We start from the raw sequence: 25,827 nt of genomic DNA, 5'->3' as shown, positions 1-25,827 counted from the left end.
TCGCCACCCTGAAGACATGACACATGTAACTCCTAGAAAACGCATTGTCTACAGTGGCAGTACATTTGGTAACAAAGGGGAGAGAATGAAAGGTGAGGTTTCCTGCGCTTTTACAATGGGGTGACGAAGGTCGTCGGATAGCGATATGCACATATACAGAGAGCTGTATTATCTCGTAGATTACGTATAAAAGGAGAGTGCATCGACAAAGCTGTCGTTTTCACTCAGCTGATTCATGTGAAAAGGTTTCCTACGTGATTATTGCGTCACGAAAGGAGTTAATAGAGTTGGAAGGTGAAAGATAATTGGAGCTAGATGCACATTTCATTTCGAAAATCGTTAGGAAATTCAATATTCCGTGATTCACAATGTCAAAGGTGTGCCGAGAATACCAAATTCCAGGCATTACCTCTCACCATCGACAACGCACCGGCAGACGCCTGCAGTTAACGACCGAGAGCAGCGGCGTTTGCTTAGAGTTGTCAGTGTTAACATAGAAGCAACACTGGGTGAAATAGCCCCAGAAATTGGTGTGATATTTACGACGAACGTACCGGGTAAGACAGTGCTGCGAAATATGGTGTTGGTGGGCTATGGCAGCAGACGACCAACGTAAGTGCCTTTGGTAAAAGCACCACACTGCCTGCAGCGATCCTCTTGGATTTGTGATCATATCTGTTGGACATTAGTCGGCTACAAAACCGTGCCGTGCTGAGGTGAGTCCTCAGTTCAGTTGGTAAGTCCTGATGGTAGTATCCGAGTGTAGCGCAAACCCCATTAAGACATTGACCCAAGTTGTCAACAAGGTACTGTGCAAGCTGATGGTGACTCCAAAATGATGTGGGCTGTGCTTGCATGGTATGGACTGGGTTCTCTAGTCCAGCTGAATCGATCATTGACTGAGACTGGTTATTTTCGACACATTGGAGACAATTTGCAGCTATTTACGTAATTCATGTCCTCTAACAACAATGGAATTTTTATAGATGACAATGCTCCATATCATTGGATCACAACTGTTCGCGAGTGGTTTGAAGAACGTTCTGGCCAAATCGAGCGGCCACCCAGAGATCCCATGAATCTCATAAAACATTTGTGGGACGTGTAAGTCAATTTGTGCACAAACTCGTGCACAGACAATACTTTCTCAATTTAGACGTCTATAGATGCAGCATGGGTTAATGTTTCTGCAGAGGATTTCGAACGACTTGTTGAGTCCATATTATGTCGACTTGCGGCACTACACTGGCATAAGGAGGTCCGACATGATGCCAGGAGGTATCCCACGACCTTCATCACAATATCACTGCTGATTTAGCAGAACATATCGGCAGAGGAGCTAACACCGAAAGAAGATCCCAGAATATCCAGGAAATTGAGTTAAGCTGGTGGCTCGAAAGAAAGTCTTGGAAAACACGAACTAGTCCTACTACCTGTAGGAACCCCGGAAACAGGGTGTTCTCACAGGTAAATGACAAACATGTGAAGAAACAACAACGAAAATGGATCAATGGATATATGAAAGTAGCAACCGTGATGTAACTGATGAGAGGATATTCTGAGCTACTGTTGCGGTGTACGTATCGCGGTCCAGGTACAGTTCCTGCCTCACCTAGGAAGTTTTTTGTCAATACAAGAGGCAAAGTATTATGCGAACAGTATATCGTGGCAGTCGGCTGCGACCGTAAACAAACGAGAACTTGGACTGCCCGAGGGGAGAGGGGCGGTGCGAGGGAATAGGTCCCACCTCTCCCTCGCAGTGCTGCCATCCTACGACCGCGTTCTGTGTTTCCACAACAGTACAACTGACATAACGGTCAGCAGGATTGGTCTCTCGATTCATTTCAAAATAAGGAAAGGAAACAAGGAAGCCACGACCCAAAATAAAATGTAGTAAAGAAAGCATACGGTAGTGGATACAGCAAAATTTCTTGCTGTGGTTGTCAGTGATAGTTCACTACCGACCTGTGCTGGTATCTTATGCAACCGCAGTTCAAAAAACTTCCCATCTAAAAAAACAGCCACTGTATAGTGCCCGTATAATAGTGTATACAGTTGAGCTGCCAGCAGCCGGAACAGCGTCCCGGGGCGCCAGCCCCACAAATACGTGTTTTGCGAGTAACACCATATCGCACTGCAAACGCGGACGTTAATTTACGTACTCGTGGTCATGTGATCACGGGATATCGCGCATGTATCCTTCCGCAAGTGTGTTCTGAGGCAGGCGCTCTGCCCAGGCAGGAACTCATATGTCATGAGCTCTCAGCAAGTAACAGGCGCTTCAAGTCACGGCTACGTGAGTGTTCTTTGGAACACACCTGTTACTGACTCTGCCAATCCCGTTGCCCACCAAGGTCCTGCCCTCGTCCTCAACCACGTCTGACGTTAGCCTCCAGTCATCTGCTCTCAGAGCACCACTTCAAAGCAATACACTACTGGCAATTAAAATTGCTACAACACGTAGATGACGTGCTACAGACACGAATTTAACGGACAGGAAGAAAATGCTGTGATATGCAAATGATTAGCTTTTCAAGAGCATCACACAAGGTTCGCGCCGGTGGCGACACCTACAACGTGCTGACATGAGGAAAGTTTCCAACCGATTTTTCATACACAAACAGCAGGTGACCGGCGTTGCCTGGTCAATCGTTGATGTGATGCCTCGTGTAAGGAGGAGAAATGCGTACCACCTCGTTTCCGACTTTGATAAAGTTCGGATTGTAGTCTATCGCGATTGCGGTTTATCGTATTGCGATATTGCTGTACGCGTTGGTAAAGATCCAACAACTGTTAGCAGAATATGGAATCGGTGGGTTCAGGAGGGTAATACGGAACGCCGTGCTGGATCCCAACGGCCTCGTATCACTAGCAGTCGAGATGACAGGCATCTTATCCGCATGGATGTAACGGATCGTGCAGCCACGTCTCGATCCCTGAGTCAACAGATAGGGACGTTAGCAAAACAATAACCATCTGAACGAACAGTTCGACGAGGTTTTGCAGCAACGTGGACTATCAGCTCGGAGACAATGGCTGCGGTTACCCTTGACGCTGCATCACAGACAGGAGCGCCTGCGATTGTGTACTCAATGACGAACCTGGGTGCAAGAATGTCAAAATGTCATTTTTTCGTGAATCCAGTTTCTGTTTACAGCATCATGATGGTCGCATCCGTGTTTGGCGACATCGCGGTGAACGCACATTGGAGGCGTGTATTCATCATCACCATACTGGCGTATCACACGACGAGATGGTGTGGATGGCCATTTGTTACTCGTCTCGGTCACCTCTTGTTCGCATTGACGACACTTTGAACAGTGCACGTTCCATTTCAGATGTGTTACGACACGTGGCTCTACCCTTCGTTCGATCCCTGCGAAACCCTACATTTCAGCAGGATAATGCACCACCGCATGTTGCAGTGCCTGTACGGGCGGATGTTGCAGTGCCTGTACTGGCCTTTCTTGATACAGAAAATGTTCGACTGCTGCCCTGGCTAGCACATTCTCTAGATCTCCCACCAATTGAAAACGTCTGGTCAATGGTGGCCGAGCAACTGGCTCGTCACAATACGCCAGTCACTATTCCTGATGAATTGTGGTATCGCGTTGAAGCTGCATGGGCAGCTGTACCTGTACACACCATCTTAGTTCTGTTTGACTCAGTGCCCAGGCGTATCAAGGCTGTTATTACGGCCAGAAGTGGTTGTTTTGCGTACTGGTTTCTCAGGATCTATGCATCCAAATTGCGTGAAAATGTAATCACATGTCAGTACTAGTATAATATGTTTGTCCAATTAATACCCGTTTATCGTCTGCATTTCTTCTTGGTATAGTAATTTTAATGTCCAGTAGTGTAGTTCTGTCTGCCCACAGCCACCGACCAAACCCTAGACACACGGAATCTCATTCCGCCCGAGGCTCGCATGACCAGCACGTGTGCCGGCCCTCAGGCAGCAATGTAAACTACTGGACCACTAAATGCGGCTTGTATTGAGGTACAATTCTGTTATTTTAACTCAACTGTATATGGACAACCCAGAGCCTTATCGAAATAGAAATTATTGATGTGGGTATTAGCCTATTATATGTCATAACTATACACTACATAGCTATACAGTTCCTATTGTTCTTTCAATACTTCTTAGTTTGTTGGTATGGAGTAAACCATGTCTGACGTACCTGTTGCTAATGAGAAACCATAACGCAGCTGAGGAAGACATATTTTAAAAGTAGAAGTTTTTAGCTAAACCAGCTGCCTTTCACGTGTAAATTAGAATAAGAATTAATCTTTTCAAAACATGCTTTAAATGGCTCTAAGCACTATGGGACTTAACATCTGCGGTCATTAGTCATCTAGACTTAGAGCTACTTAAACCTAACCAACCTAAGGACATCACACACATCCAAGCCCGAGGCAGGTTTTGAATCAGCGACAGTAGCAGCGGCGCGGCTCCGGATTGAAGCACTTAGAACCGCTCGGCCACAGAGGCTGGCAATAATCTTTTCATGACGAGTGGTGATCCCTTTTTTTTTATCAGATACTGGAAGAAATTTTTGCCAATTTTGGCGTTATTTTCTGTCAGCTTCCGTTGTACTTTGCTTTTGTCTTCTTTCAGTAATTCTAGTTGTCACGTTGTACAATTAAATCTTCTTCTCATGCACGTTTTGTTTGTCAGAAATAATAGATCACGGAAGTTTCAAGTCAGCCATTCCCATACGACAATGTTATTGATGGATTTGTTGTTGACCAGATTGGCTCATTAAGAACAAATTATAGCAGTAAGTTAACTCTGGTCAGGAAAACATTATGCAGTTGAATAACACGTAATAATTCGTAAACATTGCACAGAAAGATCTGCATTATTCAGCAGGTTTTATTTTCAGTACGCTTCCAGGAGAACGTACAAGCTAAGTGATAAACACCATGTACCGGCTCTTCATATCCAAGCTGAAAGATTTTCTTGTGACACACTCCTTGTACTTTGAACAGGGGTTTCTTCCAGTAGTTGAGAACTTTGTGCTGTATGACTAATGTTTAATATACTCGTATACACTCCCACAATTTCATCGTGTTTATGTTGTAATTCTTCTGTTTACTATACTAATCATCATGGTATAAACAATGTACTGACAGTCCATGAGTGGAAAATTATAGTAAAATAAAACAAACCTTTAGTATAGTAGCAACACAAGTAAGCAAGTAATGTAGCTGAGACTGTGCAGGAGGGCAACATAATCACCATCCAGCCTTCCACTGTTCACCTACGACAAAATATTCTCTGAGAGAAACAATGCTAGATGTGTTTCACTTTGTAATTTTGTTCCAGGTGACGTTCAGTGTGAGCATCAATATTAAAACTACAAGGGACAAAAACTTAAATTGGGGTCCCGCCTAGTCTGACACGGATTTATGATTTCGTTCATACCTTTTCATTTGACGTGAGTATGTGGTGAAACTCTCACTACCAGCACAGACCCATAGGGACATCTGAAATGATTTACTTAACACCAAAAATCTAAGAAATATGGAGAGGACAGCAACAGCAGACAGTTAATTTTTAGTTTCACGCGACATCTGTGTAGTACGTATAGTCATGCTGGTAAATTAACGATAGTAGCAGAATGTGGTGCCACACAACGTGGCACTACACAAAACTGGAGCTAATAGCATAGGCACATAGGGAACACATTCGACAAAGAACTGAAAGACCACGATATTGATAATAAGTTGAGAAAACCATTCCGTAGCACATGTGATAAGAAACGCCACTGTTCCCTGTGCATGTGCCCGAACATCATTATGGAATATGATCACCGTGCTCACGTACACAGCCCGCACAACGGGTTGGCATACTCTGGAGCAGCTGCTGGGTTATAGCCTCCCATTCTTCCACCAGTGCCTGTCGGAGAACCTAAAGTGTCACAGGGGTTTGAAGACGTGCACCGATAGGTCGACCGAGAGCATCCCAGACGTGCTCGAAGGGGTATAGGTCTGAAGAATAGGCAGGCCACTCTATTCGCCTGATATCATTTGTTTGAAGGTACTCCTCCACGGTGGCAGCTCGGTGGGGCCGTGTGTTATCATCCATCAGGAGGAAGTTGGGACCCACTGCACCCCTGAAAAGGCAGACATACTTTTGCCAAATGACGTCGTGATACACCTGACCTGTTACAGTTCCTCTGTCAAAGACATGCAGGGGCGTACGTGCACCATTCATAATCCTACCCTACACCGCCAAACCACGACCTCCATACAGGTCGCTTTCAAGGACAGTAAGGGATTGGTATTTGGTCCCTGGTTCATGCCAGATGAAAATCCGACGAGAATCACTGTTCAGACTATACCTGGAATCGTCTGTGAACATAAACTGGGTCCACTGTTCCGATGAGCATGTACTTGTGTTCTTGACACAAGGCTTTACGGGCTCTCCTCTGACCAGGGTCAGTGGAATGCACCTTGCAGGTCTCCAGGCGAATAAACCATGTCTGTTCAGTCGTCTGTAGACTGTGTGTCTGGAGACAACTGTTCCAGTGGCTGCGGTAAGGTCCAGAGCAAGCCTACCTGCTGGCACTGATGGTGAGATATCGCTCTTCTTGTGGTGTTGTACACTGTGGACGTCCCATATTGTAGCACCTGGACACGTTGCCATAATCTTCAGATCACACTTCGTGGCACACAGAGGGCCCATGCTACGACCTGCTGTGTTTGGCTAGCCTCCAGTCGCCCTAGTATTTCTACCCCTCATTACGTCATCAACATGTGTTCTTTGAGCCATTTTCAACACACAGTCACCATTAGCACGTCTGGAAACATCGGCACACATACTCGATGCACCGTACTCTGACACGCACCTACACACCTCTGCTTATATGGACTGCTGCCAGCGCCACCGTGCGAAGACAGTAGGTCAAATGCACCGCATGGTGTTCCACGAACAATACGAGACTGGAATAGAAGGGAGAACCGATAGAGGCACTCAGGGTACCCTCCGACACACACCGTCAGGTGGCTTGCGGAGTATGGATGTAGATGTAGATACCCATAGGTGAATTAAACCCGCAAACCGCCCACGAGAGCGTTGTTTCACTATGTATCAGCATTATCCTTAATTTATGAGAGTGAGTGTAGTTGTAGTTGTTGTTGTTGTCTTCAGTCCTGAGACTGGTTTGATGCAGCTCTCCATGCTAATCTATCCTGTGCAAGCTTCTTCATCTCCCAGTACCTATTGCAACCTACATCCTTCTGAATCTGCTTAGTGTATTCATCTCTTGGTCTCCGTCTACTATTTTTACCCTCCACGCTGCCCTCCAATACTAAATTGGTGATCCCTTGATACCTCAGAACATGTCCTACCAACCGATCCCTTCTTCTACTCAAGTTGTGCCACAAACTTAGATTCTCCCATATCCTATTCAATAGTTCCTCATTAGTTCTGTGATCTACCCACCTAATCTTCAACATTCTTCTGTAGCACCACATTTCAAAATCTTCTATTCTCTTCTTGTCCAAACTATTTATAGCCCATGTTTCACTTCCATACATGGCTACACTCCATACAAATATTTTCAGAAATGACTTCCTGACACTTAAATCTATACTCGATGTTCACAAATTTCTCTTCTTCACAAACGCTTTCCTTGCAATTGCCAGTCTACATTTTATATCCTCTCTACTTCGACAATCATCAGTAATTTTGCTCCCCAAATAGCAAACCTCCTTTACTACTTTAAGTGTCTCATTGCCTAATCTAATTTCCGCAGCATCACCCGACTTAATTCGACTACATTCCATGATGCTCGTTTGGCTTTTGTTGATGTTCATCTTATGCCCGCCTTTCAACACACTGTCCATTCCGTTCAACTGCTCTTCCAGGTCTCTGACAGAATTGCATTGTCATCGGCGAACCTTAAAGCTTTTATTTCTTCTCCCTGTATTTTAATACCTACTCCAAATTTTTCTTTTGTTTCCTTTATTGCCTTCTCAATATACAGATTGAATAACATCGTTGAGATGCTACAACCCTGTCTCGCTCCCTTTCATGCTCCTAGACTCTTATAACTGCCATCTGGTTTCCGTACAAATTGCAAATAGCCTTTCGCTCCCCGTATTTTACCCCTGCCACTTTTAGAGTGTATTTAGGATGTGGAATGCTTTAATTCACCCACATTCTTAATTTTTATTTCAGTGAGGCTGTGGGTTGTCCATAAACAGAGGATGGAACGTAACAGAAGAGTAGCTCAATGAAATAGGCATTTAGTGATACAGTAGTTTGCATTGCTGTTTCTCCACCAAGCCTAGCACACGTGCTGGGAATGCGGGCAGCAGGCAGCAAGAGGTTTGACGTGTCCTGGGTTTGCTCGGTCCCTCTTGGAAGTAACCAGGGTAGCGCGACGTTTCAATTAGCAATGCGGTGCGGCACTTTGCTGTCGGCACACCTCTCGTCAGTTCGGCAGAATGGTGGTGTTAGCGCTGTTTACCCTTCGCTGTTTGTTCGTGACATGAAGGACTTCCACAGATCCAGTGGCTGTTTGCCCAACAAGAGGAAGCTTAGTGGTCTGTTGTCACAAGCCTTTAAAAATGAATGTGAACGAAAGAAGGGAGGGATGAGTATTGTGAACATAAATATTAGACAGTCACACGAAGTACTTTCACAGGCTGTGTAACCAAATGTAAGCGCTGCGTGTGTATGCGAATACACCAGTAGCCCAGTAGTTGGGAGGACACGGTGTTTTACCTCACGTATTTCTAAGATAGGAATATCAGCAGCATCGCTGCTGTTTATTGCATATCGATCTAAGCTACTGTGGTTCACTACTGTTATATCCTGAACATGACGAATCACTGTAAATAAAATCTCACGTGGTAGCACACTGACCACTGTGGTAGAATGTGAGAGTTTATTTATGATGATTTGTTATGACTAGTCAACTACGTTCCATGAAAAATAACTTTTACTGACAAGATGTATTCTCTCCTCGAATTTTAGCAGTCATTTAACAAAACAAAATATTCGTAATATTATTGTTGTGTGCGTACTGTAAGACCTTCGGTACATACACATCATCTGATTATTTGACTTGTCGCTCTAGCGAAGTACCCGAGTGTCAGCAATATGTCTTGTGGTCTTATCGTGGCGTCTTTTTATTCTGCCGATAGGTCAGACGATAGACATGCCACTTGCACGCTTAGAGTAGCTGATTGACGGTGACCTACTTTAAACAGAACTTGATTAATTTTCACATACATTTATTAAAATAATAACAAGCATAAAAATTACTTAACTTGGTTGTGGATGCTATTTACAATTGACAACATGAAGTTCTCTTGGTATTGTTACGTTAATCTTATTCTCACTTATATCTCTGATACTTGACAAAAGTGTCTATACATTTATCTTCATGGCTATGTTCAGGAATATGTTAATGTTATTAGGCGCCGACTGAAACTTGACTGTAGACTGGTACAGACATGTAGACTCGTCTAATGCAGACTAATGCAGACTGATGCAGACTGACTAATTGGAGGCCTGTACACTCAGTATAATACCTCGCGCGTTCAGGTATCACTGCGCGAATGTGATCCGCGAGGAGAAAAGGTTCTACGTTAGCAGAAATCTCATTGGCTGCGTTACATATTAATACGCGAATCGGCGAAAGCAGAATTTGGCCTGTCTCTAAGACAGCGCCATCTCCTAGTGCGGAGATGGACGAGCGCTGCGCCTGCGCTGTTGTGCTTAGCGAGGCGCGCTCTAGTGTGAAAGTTGTGTACGCGCAGACTACGCGGAACTATGTACACAACAATTATACATGGTTTTATAAATGAATGTCGCGGTTTTAACTCTTTATGTTATTTATTACATTAAACGTACAATTATAAATGATATGTCAAATGAAAGAGTAACTCAAGTAGTCGTGTATGGCACCAGCACGCATGCGCAGCGTGCAACGTTTCCACCGCAATACGCTAGACAGCGGTAGTAGCGAAGAATGCCTCTAATGAACAGGAAGTGTTTTGTGTTTAGCAGTTTGCAAAGAGCGAATCTGTAGTTACCGTGCAATGTGCCGAGGTTCGGTTGTGATCCTCCAACTGATAATAAGATTCGTAGATCGCATCATCAATTTGAAGATTCCAGCTGCCTTTGTAAAGGGAAGAGCACAGAACGACCGACAGTTAATGAAGACACTGTTGAGCGAGTGAGGGAATCGTTCACTCGTAGCCCAAAGAAATCAGTCTGGAAGGCTACTCGTGACTTACAAGTTCCTGTGTCGACTGTTAGTAAGGTTTTAAGATACGCGTACAACTACGTCCTTACCGATTACAGTTATTACAGGCTCTAAAGCCGGAAGACCATTGATTACGTGCCACCTTTGCATACGAAAGGTTGTTTCATGACGGTGAAGATTTTCTGGATCATGTGGTCTTCAGTGATGGATCGACCTTTCACCTTGGTGGACATCTTAACACACACAATGTACTCATCTGGGTCTCAGTAAATCCTCACGAGGTGATACTAACGCAACGTAATTCCTCTAAAGTGACTGTTTTTTGTGCCGTATCCCGGCGGAAAGTTTATGGGCCCTTCTTTTTTGATGAACCTTCTGTAACTGTCACTTCTTACCTTGATACACTAAAGCAATGGCTCTTCCCTCAGTTGGAAGAAGATGAATCAGGGAACTTCATTTTCCAGCAAGGTGGTGCACCACCTCACTGGCATAGCAAAGTACGTGACTGGTTGAAGTTCACTGTACCCATGCGCCGGATGACAGGGCTTGCTTTGCATGGCCTCCACGTTCACCCGACGTAACGTCATGCGATTTTTTCCCTTGGGGCTTCATCAAGGATCTTGTGTACGTGCCTTCGCTACCAGCAAACCTCCCTGAATTAAGAAACCGGATTGAAGCAGCTGTTGCTACAATCACTGAAAACACACTTATCGACGTTTGGGAAGAACTCGGCTATATACTTGATGTTTGCTTTGTGACAAATGGTGCTCACATTGTACATTTATAAGGTTCTTGGTAAAACTGTCTGAGTTGCTGTTGCATTTGACATATAATTTATAACTGCAAGTTTAATATAATAAATATTATAAAGCGTTAAAACTCCGATATTTATTTATAAACACCCTGCAGTTCCTTGATGCAGTTGATTTCTTAATAAACTTTCAGGACATTATTGTGGCTGCGAAAGATCGTATCATCAGGAGACACGACACACTTGCTCTTTGGAATGCGTTAAAACTAAAACACTCGCTACAAAGTCACTGACAGATTAGTTTAGTAACCTCAGAAAACCCTAATAATTCAGAACAATTACGAACGGTTGTCTTCACGCCCTGTTCGTTGCCTTTCATCCTGCTCTAGATAACCGGTAGACCACAATGAAGAAATTCTAACGAGAGTGGAAGATGAAACCAAGTAGCCATTCAAAAACCAAAGCTAAAAAATCGATAAAATTGACACCCGAAAACTTCAGCCACGCGATACTCTTCATAATTAAGTTTAATTACTGCACGGATTTTCTACGCTACAAAACCAAACGTCTAACCGGAATACCAACCATAAAGTATTTTTAAGTGTGGTCGGGAGCAGCACACGTTATCCCACACACTCTCAGACCGCAACTAATGGATCACAGTCTAAAATTTCCCAGATTCTGTGTTCTGCTGCAACATCCCTAGGTGCATATGGCCGGTGAACAATCGTCACGATAAACAACCCTGCAGCATAAACATTTTGCCCATTCGAGTGTATGATGAAAAAATGCCAGTACCCTTAGCTCAAGCCTTCCAGAAGTTTACCGAACAAAATTCGAACGAGAGATTCGTGGAAAATTCCGTAGATCGTCCGTTGGTCTGACTGACCATACGCAAGATCAACTTTTAAAAAGTATTTATCCGAAGAGGTCATCAAGAAAGTATTACCACAAGGACTTGTACCATCTACATCTACATGACTACTCTGCAATTCATATTTAAGTGCTTGGCAGAGGGTTCATCGAACCACAATCGTACTATCTCTCTACTATTCCACTCCCGAACAGCGAGCGGGAAAAACGAACACCTAAACCTTTCTGTTCGAGCTCTGATTTCTCTTATTTTATTTTGATGATCATTCCTACCTATGTAGGTTGGGCTCAACAAAATATTTTCGCATTCGGAAGAGAAAGTTGGTGACTGAAATTTCGTAAAAAGGTCTCGCCGCAACGAAAAACGTCTATGCTGTAATGACTTCCATCCCAACTCGTGTATCATATCTGCCACACTCTCTCTCCTATAACGCGATAATACAAAACGAGCTGCCCTTCTTTGCACCCTCTCGATGTCCTCCGTCAATCCCACCTGGTAAGGATCCCACACCGCGCAGCAATATTCTAACAGAGGACGAACGAGTGTAGTGTAAGCTGTCTCTTTAGTGGACTTGTTGCATCTTCTAAGTGTCCTGCCAATGAAACGCAACCTTTGGCTCGCCTTCCCGACAATATTATCTATGTGGTCCTTCCAACTGAAGTTGTTCGTATTTTTAACACCCAGGTACTTAGTTGAATTGACAGCTTTGAGAATTGTACTATTTATCGAGTAATCGAATTCCAACGGATTTCTTTTGGAACTCATGTGGATCATCTCACACTTTTCGTTATTTAGCGTCAACTGCCACCTGACACACCATACAGCAATCTTTTCTAAATCGCTTTGCAACTGATACTGGTCTTCGGATGACCTTACTAGACGGTAAATTACAGCATCATCTGCGAACAACCTAAGAGGACTGCTCAGATTGTCACCCAGGTCATTTATATAGATCAGGAACAGTAGAGATCCAAGGACGCTTCCCTGGGAAACACGTGATATCAATTCACTTATACTCGATGATTTGCCGTCTATTACTACGAACTGCGACCTTCCTGACAGGAAATCACGAATCCAGTCGCACAACTGAGACGATACCCCATAGCTCCGCAGCTTGATTAGAAGTCGCTTGTGAGGAACGGTGTCAAAAGCTTTCCGGAAATCTAGAAATACGGAATCAACTTGAGATCCCCTGTCGATAGCGGCCATTACTTCGTGCGAATATAGAGCTAGCTGCGTTGCACAAGAGCGATGTTTTCTGAAGCCATGCTGATTACGTGGCAATAGATCGTTCCCTTCGAGGTGATTCATAATGTTTGAATACAGTATATGCTCCAAAACCCTACTGCAAACCGACGTCAATGATATAGGTCTGCAGTTAAATGGATTACTCCTACTACCCTTCTTGAACACTCGTGCGACCTGCGCAATTTTCCAATCTGTAGGTACAGATCTATCGGTGAGCGAGCGGTTGTATATGAGTGCTAAGTAGGGAGCTATAGTATCAGCGTAATCTGAAAGGAACCTAATCGGTATACAATCTGGACCTGAAGACTTACCCGTATCAAGCGATTTGAGTTGCTTCTCAACCCCTAACGTATCTACTTCTAAGAAACTCATGCTAGCAGATGTTCGTGTTTAGAATTCTGGAATATTCCATTCGTCTTCCCTGGTGAAGGAATTTCGGAAAACTGCGTTCAATAACTCCGCTTTAGCGGCACAGTCGTCGGTAACAGTACCATCGGCACTGCGCAGCGAAGGTATTGACTGCGTCTTGCCGCTTGTGTACTTTACATACGACCAGAATTTCTTCGGATTTTCTACCAAATTTCGAGACAATGTTTCGTTGTGGAACCTATTAAAGGCATCTCGCATCGAAGTACGTGCCAAATTTCGCGCGTCTGTAAATTTTAGCCCATCTTCAGGATTTCGCGTTCTTCTGAACTTCGCATGCTTTTTCCGTTGCCTCTGCAACAGCGTTCGGACCTTTTTTGTGTACCACGGGGGATCCGTTCCATCTCTTACCAATTTATGAGGTATGAATATCTCAATTGCTGTTGCTACTATATCTTTGAATTTGAGCCACATCTCGTCTACATTCGCATAGTCAGTTCGGAAGGAATGGAAATTGTCTTTTAGGAAGGCTTCTAGTGGCACTTTATCCGCTTTTTTAAATAAAATTATTTTGCGTTTGTTTCTGATGGATTTGGAAGAAATGGTATTGAGCTTGGCTAGAATGACCTTGTGATCACTAATCCCTGCATCAGTCATGATGCTCTCTATCAGCTCTGGATTGTTTGTGGCCAAGAGGTCAAGTGTGTTTTCGCAACCATTTACAATTCGCGTGGGTTCGTGGACTAACTGCTCGAAATAATTTTCGGAGAATGCATTTAGGACAATCTCGGAAGACGTTTTCTGCCTACCACCGGTTTTGAACAAGTATTTTTGCCAACATACCGAGGGTAGGTTGAAGTCCCCACCAACTATAACCGTATGAGTGGGGTATTTATTTGTTACGAGACTCAAACTTTCTCTGAACTGTTCCGCAACTGTATCATCGGAGTCTGGGGGTCGGTAGAAGGAGCCAATTATTAACTTAATTCGGCTGTTAAGTATAACCTCCACCCACACCAATTCGCATGGAGTATCTACTTCGACTTCACTACAAGATAAACCACTACTGACAGACACAAACACTCCACCACCAATTCTGCCTAATCTATCTTTCCTGAACACCGTCTGAGACTTCGTAAAAATTTCTGCAGAACTTATTTCAGGCTTTAGCCAGCATTCTGTACCTATAACGACACCAGCTTCTGTGCTTTCTATTAGCGCTTGAAGCTCAGGGACTTTTCCAGCGCAACTACAACAATTTACAACTAAAATTCCGACTGTTCCTTGATCCAAGCACGTCCTGTAATTGCCAAGCACCCTTTGACATTGCAGCCCATTCCCGCACTTTCCCGAGGCCTCTAACCTAAAAAACCGCCCAGTCCACGCCACACAGCCTCCGCTACCCGTGTAGCCGCCAGCTGAGTGTAGTGAACTCCTGACCTATTCAGCGGAACCCGAAACCCCGCCACCCTATGGCGCAAGTCTAGGAATCTGCAGCCAATACGGTCGCAAAACCGTCTGAGCCTCTGATTCAGACCCTCCACCCGGCTCTGCACCAAAGGTCCGCAGTCGGTTCTGTCAACGATGCTGCAGATGGTGAGCTCTGCCTTCATCTCGTAAGCAAGACCGGCAGCCTTCACCAAATCAGATAGCCGCTGGAATCCAGAGAGAATTGCCTCAGATCCAAAGCGACACACGTCATTAGTGCCGACATGTGCCACCACCTGCAGCTGGCTGCACCCTGTGCTCTTCATGGCATCCGGAAGGACCCTTTCCACATCAGGAATGACTCCTCCCGGAATGCACACGGAGTGCACACTGGATTTCTTCCCCTCCTTAGCCGCCGTATCCCTAAGGGGCCCCATTACGCGCCTAACATTGGAGCTCCCAACTACCAGTAAGCCCACCCTCTGCGATTGCCCGGACCTTGAAGGCTGAGAATGATCCTCTGAAACAGGGCAGGCGGCTGCATCTGGCTCAGCCAGAAGAGTTAAAGGCTCAGAAAGAGATAGTGCTGTTAATGGCCAACTGTTAGCAGTAATAGGGCTCGTACACATTTTCTGGAAATATATCTCAGTGACATACGCCGCATCTGTGTGGGTCAAAGCTCAAATCATGTCCGTAATTAACTAGTTTCTCTGAAATATTTTAACTGCCGTAGCCCGAAGGATTCGGATATAATGGTGAGCTAAGAAGTCGTCTCACTATTTTCATGGTGCGTCTCCGACCTTCACTGGAGTCCAGAGGTCAGAAAACTGACTCGAAGACTAAGGACATCGAAACAGTCGTAATAGCCAGCAATTTCTCACATGTGGTTAGCAATCCCCATGTCGAGCATTTGGAGGAGGAGCCCGGACGTCATTCAGAATAAAAATTGTAACACTCCAAAATTTTATTACACAGTAAGTTACGGGTCATGTGTCGCCTCAACTCATTACAGATAGAATTATACACAAGTGTTTAACTAAAAGGTACGGATATGATAGCATGGTGTACCGTGATGTTATATGTGTTGCATGCATATTGTTATGGACAGAGAAATATTGGAAAAGAGGTGTATCTGATGGAGCCAGAGATGCTTGCATAATAACAGCGAAGATGCAGTTCGGGTAGTTGGGGCGGGCTGCCATTCGACATCGCGGAGGGTGAATTTAATAATCTATGCACTGTTGAAAGTGGCCTAACACTACTCATTTGTGTGTGTTAGCGGTTCCAACATGATTGCATATGGTTTTAATGGCAGTACAATTGTGGACACAGCTGAGTACGGCGAGTTCCGTGACTACATGGCACTCTCTACCAGGTCGAGTAGCAAAGGCGCTTTTATCACAAGCCCCCTGAGTTGCTGTGGAAAGTTTGATTGACATTTATTTGGAGTCGGTTTGGTTTCCAATTCTGTTACAGTTTTTAAGCCAGTGCCGTACTGCGTACAGGGGGAGATTGTTCACATTTGTGGTCGATTGTGGTTTATGTGAGCTGTGAGCTCGAAAGACGACTCATTGTGCTGAATTTGGCAGGCAGGCACTAGATAAGTCGTACGAATACTATTTGACTTTGTGATACCGCATTGTTAAGCCACTAGCAAACAATATCGAAACCCGTTACCTAACTAATATTGTACTTACAGGAACCATTAACCTGCTTCACGAATAGTGTTAATACAGATTTAGAAAATATCTGCAACGTGTGTCCATATAAACTTAACAACTGGGAAGAACTATTGTAAACGCCAAGGCCTGGAGAGGCTCGTCTCTATTTCATTTCTTTCAGGGACAAAGTGGAAAATTAGTATTTATTTTTTTATTTATCTGTAAGCGGAAATTTTTCAAAAAGAATCACATTTTATGTAGACGTCTGAAAAGAATAACAAGAGTACCACTTGTAATTTTAGTTTCTAAAAGTAAAAAAAAATATTCCAAAAACATCATTCAAATCTAAATTAAAAGGAAAAAAGAAATAAAAATGAAAGAAAAATCGAAAATAAATATGTAGTATTTGCCGATTGTTTAAATATCGACGGAGCTGAGCGATTTGATCGATTGTCTTTCAAGTAGGTGGCAATATAATGATCAAAGATAGTAATTTATAGAAAGAAAATAAATTCAAATGATGTATATGATGCACTCAGAGATTTTTCATTAATCACGGGTATAATTAAAGAGACGTTATCTGAAAAGAAAAAAATGCACATTAAAAATAAAAATACAAAAAGTAACTAGTTCGTTTACCATAAAAGAATTACCAAAGTCTTACACATACTGTCGCTACACTCACTGCTATGGAGATTGTTACTGTCTGACAGTTGGTGGGACACTGGAACCCCAACCGGGGAGAAAACAGCCATAATAACAAAGTTCGATGTAATTATTTTTTCTAGTTAAAATAGTTGTAACATTATTTGCGATCCAAGCATTAGGAAATCATCAAGAGACATGAATGATCCTGACGTACATGTAAATAGAGCCGAATCTCCCTGATACGGTGACGTCAGCTATTTCTTAAGTATGAAGAAATACTTGCTAGTACATGTACAGTTGCTACTTATTCCGCTGAAAACAAGAGAATGTACACACATATTTCATGCATCAGAAGAATATATTTATTTTTGTCTGTTCTTGTTATGACAAGCACTTTCCTGGACGTGTAACAACTGTGCAAGGAGCCTAACGTTTCGCACACTCTTACTGTTCACTCAACTTCCTAATACACAAATATTCTTGTAAATGTAATTACTTTTGCTTCACAAGCGAATTTGTTGAAGTTTATTGCCGCTTGTGACTCAGATGCAGCAACAATTGTGGAATTGGTTTTGATCGTTGTTGGGACACAGTTTTATTGTTTTTGTTCTCCCGCACGCTATCTGTTGCGTTAAATAATGTAGATATTGCGTTCCACACACGTTTACTATGTTCTACATTCACTGATTTTCCTGGAAGTGCAGTGAAGAAAGGTTCACGTTTTTGAGTAGTTATGCGACGCCTTTCTGCTAAGGGTCTGGTTTTTTGCCGTTTACTAGCAATTTTTTGTTCTAAGAGCACAACATTCTACAGTAAATAATCATACAAGAATATCGTAAATAAACTGTTCTGTAATTCAACCGTTCACACCTGCTACGGTTTTTAAGAAACCTAAGCAAGGATAAATTTAGTGACCTCTTCTTGTTGTTGCTGCAATTTATTGCCCTACTGACGCTCTCGTTTGCAAAAACCATTGTACAGGCCAATGTAAACAATTAAGATTCGCTTTCGCTTTCACTAGATATAGCCGAACTCTAAATTGCAGCTACATGGCCGCTTGGCGCGCTGCAGTCGCAGTCGGTAACAATAACGAGACTGTGTCACGACTGTTAACGTTGGACTGTGGAATTACTGAGAAGGTTAATACTATATCGCTGACTGGTGGATAACTGAGTTGCGTGTATCATAGATGTTAAGCTTGAAACAAAAGAACAGGAACCATTGGCAATGGTCATGAAAAAAGTCTACGAACAGCCGAATCTCAGTGACTGAGCAACGTAAGTAAGAGGTTCAACTTATTCATGAAAAAACACTGTCGAATATGCGTATATTCACAGCTTACTCCTCTGAAAACAAGACAATATAAACTCGTATGTCATGCATGAGAAGCGTGTATTTCATGTTGTTGTTCGTTCATATTACTATAGGCGCTTCCTAGACTTTTAACGCTTTTGTTTGGAGTCTAATGATTTGCACTTTCTCATCATCGCCGTGCGGGATTAGCCGAGCGGTCTGGGGCGATGCAGTCATGGACTGTGTGTCTGGTTCCGGCGGAGGTTCGAGTCCTCTTTCGGGCATGTGTGTGTGTGTGTGTGTGTGTGTGTGTGTGTGTGTGTGTGTGTGTGTGTGTGTTTGTCCTTAGGATAACTTACGTTAACTAGTGTGTAAGCTTAGCAGTTAAGTCCCATAAGATTACAGACACATTTGAACTTTTTTTTTTCATCACTCGACTTTCTAATACACGAAACTTTTGTAAATGTAATTGCCTTTTCAGAAGCGAATGTGCTGATGATTCTAGGCGTCTGTGGCTCACATGTAGAAACAATTGTGGCACTGGTTTCTAATCTGTTATTAGCTTTGTCATTTCTCTGCCACGTCTGTATAGTTTTCCCTTCAATTACAATTGCGGCGGCTTTGTATTCCGTACAAGTGTCCTACGTTCCACATTCACTAATCTGACTGGAAGTGTTGTGCAGAAAGCTACACTTTGTTGAGCAATATACGACGTCTTTCTGCAATACATCACATTTTATATTATTTAACAGCCATTTTTCTAGTTCAATAAAGTAATTCAAGCATGTGATAGAATCTTAAATAATCTGCTCTGCAATTTCTCATTTCATAGCCCCCAGGGTTCTGAGGAAACTAGGGAGAGACAAATGACATTTAATTTTTTAATTACTGCTGATTTCAATGGCCCTACATACGGTCCCTATTGCATTAAATTTGTTACAAACTAACATAAACGATACCATTCGTATTCATCCATTATTGTATTCGCACGTGTAGCTTTCTGTCTGCTTGTGTGCTTAGAGTGTAACAAAACGTAGCATGGGTGTCGTGACTGTATGCGTTAGACTGTGGTACTAGCAGACTATTTAAGACGATGGCATGATTACTGAGAGACTTTTCCCCTAGTTTTATTACTTTATTATTCAATAGGTAGTTTATTCCGGGAAAACGTAATATCACAGTTATACTATCACAGAATTCTGAAGTTCAATCTTTGTCAGAATGTATTGTCCCATTAGCTTATGGTTAACAACTAATTGTATTGTACTGAAGGAGAGGTGTGGTAATTTTACTCAGCCACAGGATCGTGACTGAACTAATTAAATTCTTTAAATTTTACTGGAGGATTAGAAGAGGTGTGAATCGCTGATCGTAGTGCTTGGTCGTCGATACTTTAATTCTTTAGCTGTTTTGTCCACTGTCTTTCTTATAACCTGTTCACCCTCGCCACTTTACTAACCACAGTATTGGACAAAAATAAAAAACACCGCGATACATTCATGCCTGAACATAAATGCGGACGCTAGCCAAGTCTCCAGGTTGCGCTGTTGTACTTGACCACGACCGGTATTTATGCAATGTCCATAATACTTTGCAAGTGTCACTCATGGCCTGAACAGTGTTCTGTGCAGTTGTGACTGCATTAGTTTCACATTTTCCGATGTCAGGAAGGGAGACACCACCATTGTGAGTATGCCTGCAACAGACCTGGCGTTCGCCGTACCTAGCTGACGTTACGTGACGAACAAGCGCCGAGGCCTTCGTCTGAGTCGGTGTTGATCGAAGACTGATACCGCGTACAGGGAAAGAGGAAAAACATCTTCAACTAGGTCACAACGCTGAAGAAACTGTGTGTTGAGTGACAGTGGCTGACGATCATTGACTTGTGACGAAAAATAATAAATCGGTAGCTGTAACTGTTTGTCACACCAGAGAACCCTTCCAGCACCAAAACAACAACGAAAGAGCTCCATAAGTAGGAAATTGTAGAGTGGTATGGAATTTAAAAAGTAGTCATCAAAAATGCAGATGGCTGCAACTGGAAAAGATGGTGACGAAGCCATAAAACGTGGACTATGGAACAATGGAAGAATGTCATGCGGTCAGATTAGTCTTGTTTATTGTTGTTTCGAAATAGTGGCAGAATTTACTCCCCAAAAGTGAAACCCGACGGATACTTGGTTAATTTGGACAGCCCTGTCGTATTCGATCGACAACATGGCTACTCTGCAGAATCCCATTATTGCCAAGAGTTATGTGACCATTTTGGCTGATGAGGTCCATTCTATGGTACAATGGTAGCTCTCCAATCGTGAAGCTGTGTTCTAAGACAATAAGGTCCCTGTTAATACAGCTCGCATCATCCACGACCGCTTTTCTGAGCACGACTATGAATTGTCGCATCTTGCCTCGCCACCACAGTTACCAGAACTCTGTATGATTGGGCCTTTGCGGTCGACTTCGGAGGGAAGGGTGCGTGATTTCTATGCACCTCCATCAATGTTACCTGGGTTAGCAACCATTTTGGGGGAAGAATAATATAAGATTATCTTGAAAACATCACAAGATCAGTATTTATCAGTTCTAAAACGACTAGAAGCTATTTTGAATACCAAATGTCATACTAAACCTCTATATTCATGGCAATGTGATGTGTTTTTGGAGTATCCATATTTTTATCCATATTCTCCCCGCACCCTCCCCTTCCCCCAGCCCCCCCCCCCCCCCCCCCCCCAATACTGTGACCGAGATACGACGCAATGTCGGAGGCGAATCGAGAATCTGATATGAGTTGACCGACTTGTCTCGGCTTTTCGCCAAAAGTAGACAGACATGACAGGAGGTCTGGGAGACGGACAAGTGTAGACACAACGGCTAGTAAAGCTCAACAAGTAACTCAAAGAGAGAAAGCCAGAAACTTAGCGAAGCCGAGATCAAGAACCACAAGTGAATAACGACAAGCAAGTGATACCGAAGACAAGATAGCCTCTGGCGGCGCATAGCGGTCGCACTTCCATGGCCGCGCGAGTGCTTCCTGGCCACTAAAGCGGCTATAGTTCTTCGGTAATCCCATGAGCGAGCACCGCTCTTGGAGAGGGAAGCGGCCTTTCTCGTTAAAGAAACCTTCCAACTGCCTACAGACACATCAAAAATCAGATGTTCCTCTCCTGCCTTGCAGCTTAGCGTAGTTTGTGGTGATCTGAGTTTATCCTGTTCGTGTGATTTTAGTTACGAGCGTCAGTCAATTCAGTTTGAATGTTTTGCGATGTACTTAGTCACTCACAAATGATAGATAAGCAAGAAAATATGCCCAATACAGAAGATGGTTAAAATGTCTCTAACCACTATGCCACTTAACATCTGAGGTCATCAGTCCGCTAGACATAGAACAACATAAACCTAACTAACCTTCAAAAGGGACCGCATCTGGGGGTATGTTACTTGAAACAGATTCTGGCAGAAGTTGCCTTCATTAAAAGTTATCTGTTTGTGGGGAAATTATACAGTGCTTTTCTGTCTTAGATTCTCAGAAACCTCCTTCATCTGTATTACAGCCTTCTATGGGTGTGGATATTAAACACGCTGGTCCACGGCCAGCAGAAATCGACAAGACTTCCGGCAATTATGACAGTGTAATGATCTTTAGGCCCTGATTGGTAATAATGCGCAACGGATTCTTTTAGAGGAATCAGTGAAGGAGTTTTCCGTCAATGAACGCAGCATACCTATTGGCAGTCTGTGCCATTAATATTTATATTTTTAAAGGGGTATCGGGTTTGTTCAAGCATAGCATACTGAAGTTTTTCTGAATAAATTTCCTTTATTTCTTTCATAATTTAATATAATGTTAGGTGGAGGTGAAGCCTCCTATTACTTTACAGAACTGCACGCAACACGCATGCTATTTCTGGGAAAGGTGGAATTATTAACAGACGCGATTGCATCTCATCAGCCACAAGTAATTTTCCTGCTAATTTGATATTAAAACACATAGGACAGGATAGACAAGAGCTCAAACTTGCACCTAGTACACAGATTCAATACTAGCATGCAATGGGGTGAGGACAGAGATCGGCTTGGCATTAGACGATAAAGCTTTCTTTTCTATACTCCTATTCTGTACTGTATCAGTTAGAATTAAGCCAATATCAAAGGATACTGCATGTGCACGTGGTGGCTATGACCACGTGGGTTCAAAGTGGCTTTCCACTTGCTTAGAAGACTTTAATAAAACGGTTGAAACTGTGTAAATGCCTGTACTGTGAGGCGGTAGCAGTTTATTTAAATAATCTATTGCCTCTACTCGAGTTTCTCTATAGGCGAGCGTAGCTGCCTTGTTACTAGTTCGTCACATGTGGAGCACATGGCCCCTATTCGTAATACACAGAAGACACACATTAAAAATCAATAAACCCTTTCAAAATTCCTAACACACATAAATAAATTGAAAGTCACACGGTTTATTACCTAACTCTTTCGTATAGATGCACAATTTCACTATCCACGCCTAACGTTGCCTGTCACGTGGCGTGAACACTAAGACATACATATATCACTATCTATACACAAAAAATCATACAACAGAAAATAATCAAAATAACCATGAGCGGAATCATTGGTTTCTATATTCAACGCTGGGCTGAAAAACAGTGGGTTAGTCACAAATATATAGTATTCCAATACCTTTTTCCATTACCAATCGAGACGGACATGCTGAAGGCACGTCCACTCGCTTACCCTTTCTTCGCAGAACAGCCACTTACCATATCGGAGCTCCAGAGAGCCTCTGGTATTCGTTGGAGGGGTAGCCTGACCAATCTCTCCCCGCTAAACCCTATGTTCTCACATTCTCTTTGACAAAGTTTTGCCTGTGGTCGATCGCTGCCAGTCAAGCCCAAGGAAACAAAGTTGGTACTACTACAGTCTACCAAGAGTTGCCTGTTTCCAAACCAATGGCTGAAATCGTTTCCGGAAAGATGGGACAGGGTTGTAAAGGATATTTCAAGAGCGTTAATGTTGTGTACATAGTTCAGCGTAGTCAGCGCGTACACAACTTTCCCAATAGAGTGCGCCCCGCCAAGCACAACAGCTTATGCGCTGCGCCCTTCCGTCTCCGCACTACGAGATGGCGCTGTCTTAGAGACGGACCAAATTCTGCTTCCGCCGATCCGCGTATTAATATGTAACGCAGCCAGTGAGATTGCTGCTAACGTAGAACCTTTTCTCCTCGTGGATCACACTCGCTCAGTGATACCTGAACGCGCGAGGTATTATAGCGAGTGTACAGACCTCCGATCAGTGAGTCTGCATCAGTCTGCATTTGTCTGCATCAGTCTGTACTAGTCTGCATTAGTCCGCATTAGTCTGCATCAGTCTGCATTAGTCTATAATTAAGTTTCAGTCTGTGCCTAATAAGATTATCATATTCCTGCACATAGCCACGAAGATAAATGAATAGACACTTTGTCAAGTATCAGAGATATGTGAGAATAAGATTAACGTACCAAGACCAAAGGAACTTCAGACTGTCAATTGCAAATAACATCCAGAATCAAGTTAGTTTTATTATTTTAATAAATGTGTGTGAAAATTAATCAAGTTCTGTTTAAAGTTGGTCACCGTCAATCTGCTACTCTAAGCGTCAAGTAGCATTTCTATCGTCTGACCTAACGGCAGAAGATAAACACGCCACGATAAGACCACGAGACATATTGCTGACACTCTCCTACTTCGCTAGAGCGACAAGTCCAAGAATAATCTGATGGTTTGTGTACCAAAGGTGTTACAGTACGCACACCACAGTGAACATAGTAGCATTAAATTAATATTGTACAACAAAATAAATATTCTACAAAATAATAAATCAACGTTCCATCCTACATCATGGGAGTTTCGTAGCGCCCGCTGTGGGGCCGCATTACGAGAGAGCGAAAAACGGGAAGTGGCCGCACTCTCGAATATCTATAGATGATGCTGTCCTTTTAGAAAGTTACGATTGCAAAACATCGTATTTAATCATGGAACGGTACATACAGTACCATTTCAACCTAAGGTCATTACACACATCCATGGGCCAGGCATGATTCGAACCTGCGACCGTAGCAGGAGCGCGGTTCCGGACTGAAGCGCCTAGAACCGCTCGGACACATCGGCAGGCAATGCAGAAGAGAGTTATTTCTCGAGTAAAGAGTGTTCGGTTGTCTGTAACTTAATTTGTGTTTGTAATTAAACAACTGACACAAGAAGAGCTGTGGACAAATATTGGCTGTCGGAATCAAGAGGATGCAGCGTACACGGAAGTCAGACTTGTCACAGTAGGATGCATCGGAAACGAAGGCGAAAATAATCGACATGATTTACTGGAATCGCGAAGGAAGAGGCTATGAATTGGACAGTTTCACAAAATCAGTAATTCCACAAACGGTGGAAGACTTTTACGTAAATAAAAAAAAGACGCTGATGTTATAAAAGTTGCTTTTTGCTGTGAAACCCGGTTTTCCTTGGCAATAAGGTGTTTGGCACGAAACACTGTATGAAATGGGATTCAACTATAAGAGATATGTAAGTAAAAATAAGACTCTGGTAGCGAGAGATAATATAATTGATCGGGGATGCAAATACTTCAAACAATTAATGCAATTAAAGGAGGAAAGCAGCAAGTTCTTTTTTATCAGCGAAACTCTGGGTGTACCACAACCCTGCTTCTAGAAAATGTTGAAAGGGGGCTGCCGTGACAGCCTTATGGAAGTGTAGTAGAACCAACACAGTTACTGTGGCGGATATTGCATCTAATCCTGTTTTTTTTTTTGTAATTGACGTAAAAAGTCACGACACCAAAAAATAATTAATGTAGAGTAATGAAATTTCGGAAACATATTCATGTAGGTAAGATATTAAATTGATTAACAATGCAGGATCACAGGTTAATGTAAGCGTGAGATAGCCACTGCAAAATTGGTAATGCTGATGCATTAATTAGCGGCGCAGCAGCCAGAAAGTTGAATGGAAGCATGCAAACGTGCATACATTTTGTTCTGCAGATGCCGGATGTCAGTTTGTGGGACGGGGTTCCATGCCTGTTACACTTGGTCGGTCAATACAGGGACTGTTAATGCCGTTTCAGATGACGCTAGAGTTGCCGTTCGAAGACGCCCCATATGTCCTCTACTGGAGACAGATCTGGTGCTTGAGCAGGCCAAGGCAAGATGTCGACACATTGTAGATCATGTTGGGCTACACCAGCGGTATGTGGGCGAGCGTTGTCCTGGAGTGCTGTTCATGAATGGCACCGCAATAGATTCACGAACAAATCTGCAGTCAGGATATGCG

The 25,827-nt window shown here is 43.2% G+C and overlaps 1 long non-coding RNA gene across 1 annotated transcript in view; it reads right to left on the bottom strand.

Annotated features, from left to right (window-relative positions):
- LOC126282086 (uncharacterized) overlaps positions 1-23,237 on the bottom strand; it is a 30,140-nt gene extending 6,903 nt beyond the window's left edge. Inside the window, exon 1 of the long non-coding RNA XR_007551325.1 lies at positions 23,182-23,237. This is a non-coding gene — a long non-coding RNA (uncharacterized LOC126282086). The remainder of the gene's footprint in view (positions 1-23,181) is intronic.
- Positions 23,238-25,827: the final 2,590 nt, after the last annotated feature.

The sequence above is a fragment of the Schistocerca gregaria genome, chromosome 7, assembly GCF_023897955.1.
Source record: "Schistocerca gregaria isolate iqSchGreg1 chromosome 7, iqSchGreg1.2, whole genome shotgun sequence".
Taxonomy (NCBI): domain Eukaryota; kingdom Metazoa; phylum Arthropoda; class Insecta; order Orthoptera; family Acrididae; genus Schistocerca; species Schistocerca gregaria.
This window is presented reverse-complemented; position numbering and strand designations above follow the sequence as displayed.